Here is an 8833-nt window from a genome sequence, read left to right on the forward strand (position 1 = left end):
AATACGGTTACGCAACGCATCGATATCGCGATTCAGTAGACATCGAACTTGAAGAATTTTACTTAAAAAAACGCTCAAAAAACTTTAAAAATTATGTTGTTGTGTAACATAATCTCCACTGCTTACAGAAACTCTTCATTTGTTGGTTCGTCAAGCTGCACTAGACTAAAATTTAACAATCAAAATCAATCTGAAGCCATAGACTTGTTCGACATTACGGCGCGTTGAGCTCTCAAGTTGACGTTCGAAATTTGCGCGAGCTCAAAAATGTTACGCGGCGCGCAGGTCTTCTTGTTGAGAATATAAACCCCGGCTCCAGCCAATCAGATTGCCGGATTCCAGCAAAGCATATTATAATTATTGTTAGATTAAATCTGAACTCCATCGTTGATCGGCATGTAAAAAGACATATTTATTCACATGAAATATAGACTCTCGAGAAAAACATGTTTACATCCGCAAAGTACTAGAAAATACATTTGTAACACTGACTTTCGCTGTCAGGAGAAACTTCGCGATAAATCGGGACTATCCATCGGTTGATGGAGTCAGAAGCGGTAAGGTAGACATGCATTTACACAAAGCTGAACGCTGTCCTCGTAAATTTGGCCGTTCACAGTTTTCAAACAACAACATTTCAGTAGTTAATATACATACTTTACCGAATCATGGAGCACTCCTCGCACAGAAAATATTCCGACGGTTAAAAAACTGCAAAACGAGGGAAAATTCGGAGATACACGGAAGATTGCGGAATGTGAACAACTCTGTGATGTCAACTGCTGTTAAGTCTGGAACTGCAGCGGTATGTGTTTCGGATTTCTATTCGAAACTTTGTCACTTTACAGCAACATACTGACTCCCTGCAGACTTCTAGTTGCATCGAATCTTGCTACCAATATGTAAAAAGTAATTTAAAGCCATTTTGACGACTTCTTCTCAAAATAGTTGTAACACTTTTTTTTTCAAAAAATTGACTTGCGGGTAATCCGAAATAAGTTGTAATCCGAAAACATTATTACCGTACACCCGCATGCACGTGTCTATGAACCGGACGTTGTGCAGTCGATCGGGTCTAGCTTCATTCCGTCCCCGACCCATTAATTAACACCTCTTAATTATTCCAAGTAGGATCGCGAGCTGCTAATCCCATAGACCCTTTGTTCTCTATCGCAGTTGCCTGTCCCGTTTTTCTCGAGAGTCTATGCATGAACGCAGTCATTGATAAACATGTGGTTATATATTAAACGTGCAGTCGGTTCATTTAGCCTAAGCAACAACAGGATTATGGTAAGTAATGTCTGACGACAGTAGCGACAATAGATACGTACATTTTTGCAAAGGCAACGGCCGCCGACTATTATAGTAAATCTGTTTAACTCACCATCGTAGACGCTAGCTACTGCAGCACCACTACCGCAAATTTGCCAGTCGGCGCCCGCACATGGTAGGTAACACGGTGCATTTGACACACGATCCCACGTATCACACGAAGAATTCAGGTTTCTACATTCACATTTGTTTCCATTGGTACCATGTAACATAGCGAGAGATGTGTTTGGTTTCGACAGTGTTCTGCGCAATATTGTATCGTCATGTTTTCAGAGTCAAACTTGCCTCTAGTTTGACAGTTTGCGAATGATGACATCCATTGTATGAGTAGACTGGTGAGAAAAATGGCTTTAACATAATTAGTATACACTCTCTGTTTAGTTTTGTAAATATTTTATAGTGGTGAGTGGTCGATCTTCTGACTGAGGCAAATTTGTTTCATGTGAAGGTATTTCTTTTAAACTTTGCAATAAATGTTATAACAGTTCGGAATACATTCCCTACGAAATAGTTTGGAATATTGGGAATGGACGATAAGATCCGTGGGATTGTATAAGTGAAGAAATTCTGCATGGCAAAATTTACTAAAACAATTACTCGCTGCTTTTCAAATAATATCCAAATGAATGTCGCGTGACAACACGGAATGGTTTGAAAAAGAGCATCATTGCCGTGCAAATTCTAAAAAAAAATGAAAGTTAATATCGCAAAATTGCCACAGTTTGAATATCTTCTTTCAAGATATACCAATCAATCTCCTAAAGATTGCTGGTGTTCACTGCAGTAAGATTAGGAACTTTGAAAATAAAAATATTGCAAAAGTTCCGTTGTCTACACTGTGGACCCATTTTAAATTTGCCGTCTAGTCTGCAATCTAAACTTCGTTTCCTTATAAACAATAAAATCAGAGACAGAATGGTCGCTTTAACGTTGAATTCCCAAGCTTGATAAATTTGAGGTAAATTTGTCTCAAATCAAACCATTAGTTCGTCGATACCTTATCCCTAACTATGAAAATAAAGTTTACAGTTCCCTTGAGGCCAGTAGAATCAAGATTTCTTCATTTTTAGGGACTTGTTGACACTAAAGAATGATATCCACGTTGTTGGTTCTTTCCAGACGAAAGCCCACGGATACTTTGTAAGAGACAGTGTTATGCAAAACTATGCTTCTCTGCTTGTTACCCAAAACTGTGACGTTAGTTGTTATTAATGGTGAAAGGACTTCACGCCCCTAAAATCTTTGAAATTAGTTGCAAAACAATAGCGTTATGATTATGACTTAATTCGTGCAACGATCTAGGCAGCTATCCCAAACTTCAGTTAGCAGGTATTTTTGTAGCTCTGCATTTGCGATTTATTTGCGATGGAAAACGTAAGCCAATGGGACCCGCAAGATGTTGTCGTATATATGTACACTCACAGTTGCATGTTGCTTTCGCCTGATTACAATTGCTACAATCGGTACTGATGTAGTGAGAACATTCCTGGAATGTTGTACTGTTCGCATCACACTTCACGTCGACAACACATATCGTCGAAAGAGTGACGTCATCGGTTCGCCGGCTGTCATCTATCATTGCGCCTTCCGTATATCCTGTCATATTTTATGGAGAGTAAACATAAACGAACAAAGAAACACATTCTCTCGAGCCAGAGCATAATTTCCGCTCCGCTGACCTACCGCTAAGTCGTTGCCGTAAAGAGGCGTGTGGTTTACGACGATGAAAGAAACACAGAAATATAACTCATGACTAAATCAGATTTCCAATATTATTATTAGTCCAGTGGATTTTAAAAACGATAGGAAAACTTGCAAACAACAAAGTTTGGCAATGGGCTATGCAGAATTGTCATCAATGACATTGGATTTCACAAACGTGTATGTCAGAAAAGTTGTACTTTGAATAACACTCAGCTATCAAAAGAGGAAGAATGTATTAAAATAAACATCGTTGGGATGTATTGACATACATATATAAGAACACCCTTCTGCTGCTATCCCCTTCAGCCAAAAAAATATATCTCAGAATATAAAATGAGAACACACTGCCAAATGTTACTTTAAAAATTGGTTACCTATATCACGACAGAGTACATCTGCATCGTATGTATTCCAATATACGCCGTCACAGACTGGCGTCCAACCATATCCTCCGTTAGCATTTCAACTCTGCCTTCGTATGGCGTCGGACCATTCTTCAGTTTCCCGGTTTCTTGGGACGTAAAAATGAAAGGGCGTTTGTTAGTTTTAAAAACGGAAGGCTATATCGCCAATTTACACTCACAAGTTGTTCATAAATCTTGTAATTGTTTTAACAACTACAACAGTGATATAGTTATGGACAAGCATACATGTTGTACTTTGCTTCCTCAATGTGAAACCCGGATACAAGTTTTATAGTAAACGGTACAATTCTATCAGTATGGAAACGATATCAGAACATTTTGACTTACGTTGTACAGTCCGGTGAACATGAAAGTAACCAGAATCGTTGATATTAGGAATACCTGGAATTCCATGGTGGTTGATTAAAAGACAGTTTAACATTAATATTAATGATATGTGGTTTTATGGCTTACTTGAGTTGGCCGGTTCAAAGTGCATACAATCCAGCCAGAAATTCTTAGCGTGATTGTTGTGTGTGTAAAAACATACCCTCAACGTGGGAATTATGAGAAATAAGTGACTAATTGGTGATGTCGTGGTACGCTTATGATGCCATGACCAGACTTACCTAAACTCTGAACAACATACAAACAGGTCCTAACCACAGTCGCTTGTGAACCGATACACGACGGCCGCTGTGTGGTATGAATTAGGAAAGTAGAAAGTTGGGAATGTGAGACCCTAAATTTAAATGTTCAAACGATCGCGGACTTACAGTAAATAGCTAATCGCAGCACCGCTACTTACAAACCACTCGCTTAACAGTCCAAAGTACACTCCCATAAAATTATACAGCTAATGGTGATGTATCTAACAATAGCCCTCAAAGCGAAATACCCGACAACAGTTCCTCGTAACTTCAAGTTAATACCAATAGAACGACCCGCGATTTGTTCATCCACTGCACCGGTTTTATTTTTGGACCGGGATTGGTGTCATTTGGACTTAAAGATTAGACAAACGTTCGCCTTGAAAATCGATACTCAAAGTTGTACTTTGCTTTTGCCTACTTACAATTTTTGTCAGTCGTGTTGTGAGAACAATTCGTAATGCTGTACTTCTCGCACACGTCACGTTGACAACACATATCGTTGAAAGAGTGACGTCACCACTAAGAAGGCTATAAGCTGACATCCCGCCTTTCCGATATCCTATTGCACGATGAATGGGGCAAACAGAGAAGCTCAAAGTATTGTGATCTGAACCAACCAAATGGATCGCATATAGTTTGTTAGAGGCTTACCTGGTCCGTGGCTGATCTTACGGATCCATTACAGTTTGCCTGTAAGGCCAAAATGGGGTGGAAGATGCAAGATAAACACTGTAAACTGAGTTTATCGCCATCTTGATTCTCCCCGAGGCACTTCTGTCCGTAATATTTTCATGGAAGTCTCGCTTCTGCTTTTGATATCATCCCAGTCACACATCAATCTAGGTTAGCACACCAACACAATGTTCATCCTCTGGGAAGTCTTGTCGCCCGTCCTTTTCCTTTCGTACACGAATGAACCTATATGTAACAACGCTCTTCTTACTTTAATCAAATTTGAAGATGACATGGTGTTGGTCACCCGCTAATATTGGGTTTCATAGAGATGAGTTTCCGTGAACTAAATGGTAGGAAAACGAAGGATATGTGCATTACGAGAGGGCGGAAATAGAGGAAGGAGAGAAAATCAACATGTTTAAATATCTTGGAAATCTTCTTGATTGCAATCTACGTTTTAGAGATCGAATTGACTACATGTTTAAGAAGGTCCAATGTCATCTTTAGCTCCTACTTGAGATTAATAGTTTTAACGTTAGTAGGGATATTAGTAGGGATATTTCAACATGAGTGTCTCCTTCATAGCGTCTTGATATATTTATGTTAAAGACAAAGCAAAATTGACACTAGGTGTCAGTCTGTCAGGAAGAATTGTTGGTTCAAAGCAGAAACAACTCACTGAACGTTTTCATCCGTCTCTGAAACTGCAAAACATTCAAATATTTAAGAGTCAATCATATACCTATTGCATGCGCTCTCAGTTCCAAACCCTAGCGTCAAGTCGACGATTCAAGATTTCCCTTGCAAGGAAAAATCCTATAAAATGCAATTTGTTCCACCAGCTATTTCTGTTTTTAAACCGTGGATTTTCTCAATTATGATCCAGTTTTGTATATGTACATTTTGCAAATCGATTCAATTTTACCATGTTGTATTTTGTATGTCGTGTTTCTTTATGTCAAAATTGTGGTTTTATTAATTGTATGATGGGACTCTGTGAAGAAAAAAGAAAAGTCCCTTACATTTTTAAATTCGATGTACAAAAGAATATTTGATCTATTGATTGATTGAATGGTTGCTTAAATGACTGATTATATGATTGAACGATTGACTGATTAAATGATTGATTAATTGATCTATACAACTTGGCATTTACGAAACGTTACCTGTGTACACAGTTATGTGTTGTAGTTTGACAGAAGTTGTTCTGCAAATCACCGTAAGATATCAAGAGGCAAAGAATGCCACCAGGCAAACGCTTTCAATGTATCTCGTTCAGATTTATAATTTCTCCATGGCTGCAAATAAACCCGAAAACATGAAATCAGAACACTGATTGTGTATATTTAAATTGAATGTCAGCTTTGCCAACATCATGGCAGAGTACGTCTGTATTATCTACATGACCATATTCGCCACAGACTGGCGTCCAACCATATATTTACTTTGTCAGACACTATAATGTTCCAGAAACACGATTGGAACTAATTTGGGATAATTGGGTCTTTATATTTTTCAAATTTCTCAAAAGTGTTAGGTGCCCTATAGCTGAATGTTGCGATATTACAAATTACTCATAATAACAAATGTGTAACTGAAAAAGAAAAGCATGTGAGCTTACATTTGCAGATTAAATCGACAGAACTTCATCATCCAATTTTCCCAAATTAGTTCCAATCGTGTTCAGAGTGCTTTGTTACTGATTACATAAAACGGAAGATTGGTACGGTATTGTCATTTTGTAAGTCTGTTGCTCTTTATTTGTTAAAGTTCATCTACATACGCGTTGCCAGAAGAAGGTCTATTTCAACCAGTAAGTGACAGTTTCAAACGATTCTACTTACCTTGTGCAATGTCAAAAGCATGTCGGTCGCATGGTTGCCGGTAATACACCAAGAATTCCATGGTGATTGATTCTGAGGCCGTTTAACAGGCGAACATGGCTAGGAATGCGTTTTGAGGATCCCTAAACCAGTATTCCTTAGGTAGGGTTACTTAACCTAATGCGCAGCAACATATGATAATGGAGTCTATCGAATTATATCCCACTCGTGTCTTATAGAATAAGATAAGATATGCTCATTCCGTGTTGCGATTCGTCAGAATACGTCACGTGATAGGAAAATAGATACGTCTTGTCCTCACAGAATAGACAAAAGTGACGTCAGAAGACATTTTTGAAATTACCTTTTCCCTAGGGAAATATTGTTTGATCATATTTGGATCTTTGAAAGACTATTTACCTACGGATGATCAAATTTGGAAAAGTGCCCCGGTATGTGACCGTAGTGTTTGAAAGAATGGCAGGTGATTAGCACCCCAATACGGCTTCTCTGTTCTGATTGTGATTTCGGTTAAACCGCACGCTCTCGTACATGAGAAAGACTGTACACGTGTCAAAACCATAGCACGATGCCAACCGAGTGACCATGATTGATCATATCACGACTCATAGTGACTTGAAAGTGTATACATTTATCATACATGCTATGCCTGTATCGCCATTCTTCTATTGTTCAGACGGTACTGATATGAGCCCATCCCGGGGGGTAACTCCCATAGATGGCTATACGGGGAGGGTCCGCGCGAAAGGGGTCGTTTTTTTGCACTGTTTGGTATCAGAAAGGGTATACTTTTCACGAGGTGTTGGTATGAGAAAGGGTCCGGTTTTAAACACAAACTGACATTTGTTAAAAAATCATGCTGTCAACACTGGAAACCCATGTATCTACATCCCAGATCTACCATCAATATTTCCGATCTGTCGGTTTGACTGTTGGTACCCCTGGTACGCAAGGCGAGTGAGTCATATCTGTATACGTATGGTATTGTATGTTGGCGGGGTAGCGTGAGTTGCTATGCGGGTCAAAGGTCAACCCCACGCTACCCCGCCAAGAGATAGCTGCGTTTCGACAACTAGGTATCAGAAAGGGTAGGTTTTTTCGCTCAAAACTGGTATCACAACAGTTTGGGTTTCCATGTTCGTGCGGAGCCCCCCCCCCCGTACTATTAGCCATGGAGTTACCCCCCCGGGGAGCCCATATTTTAACTAGTGAAATACGAATTATATTTTCACTGTAACCGAACTACTTACAGCGACGCGTACGCGTGACCTTCGCTGTATGCATGACCTTCGTTGGTATATGTACATATAAAACAGCTGAGCGAATAAGACAAATGACAATCCGAAATGTCATTATGATTATGGTCAAAATTCTGTTGTTTGCAGTCACTTCATGGGCATTACACTTAGGCACAAGTACAGTTGTACCAAAAACATACAAACAAACGTATTGAAAATTTGTATAATTTGCCGACACCTGTCAATTCACGGCCGGTCCCGTGGCGGTGCACGGTGCAGTGTTTTCGTGTCGTCTACGCTGCTGAAGATTACACCATGGAAGTATCATTACACGTAAAGATATCGGTTGACAGAGCATCATGATAGAATCGGTTTACGACAAGTTTCCTGTTGATGAGCTTAAAGTATCTGGGCGGTGAATTACATCGTTTACAGTCGTAAATGAGCCACGGAAAAATCCAACCGCACTGAAAATACTCGCGACAGACAAGGTTGAAGGTGCACATGATATTTCCGATTTGTACCTGTCAGTGCACAGGTCATGATCGTGTCTGATGGCACCGATGCGGTACGGGTTTCAGATACAATGTGCCATCTAGGGAAAGTCAAACTTTCGCTTCGGTTGTTAAAGGAAGTTTAGTTCTATTTAGGCAAGCCAGGAAGGAAAATATACGAGCAGACGACGGAAATACCTTTGAAATGTTTTATTCGTACAGCAACAAAATCACGAACGAGTTACGACACTACAGCTTACAGTGTACTCACTTCATGTTTTCACTAATCCGCTTACTGAGATGGTAAATTCGGCATATTTGACGTCTGGGAACATGTATAATTCTTCGAGATAAACTGACTGGTACGGGTATTATATCCACTGTATGTGCATTCATAGATGTCGCAGAGCTGCTTGCTCTGTGCTCTCAGCTGTTCATACTCGATAAGAGTTTGAGCGTGGCGCGAGTATTTTGACCCGATTTTGGCGG

This window comes from Ptychodera flava, chromosome 1 (genome assembly GCF_041260155.1).
Source record: "Ptychodera flava strain L36383 chromosome 1, AS_Pfla_20210202, whole genome shotgun sequence".
NCBI lineage: Eukaryota > Metazoa > Hemichordata > Enteropneusta > Ptychoderidae > Ptychodera > Ptychodera flava.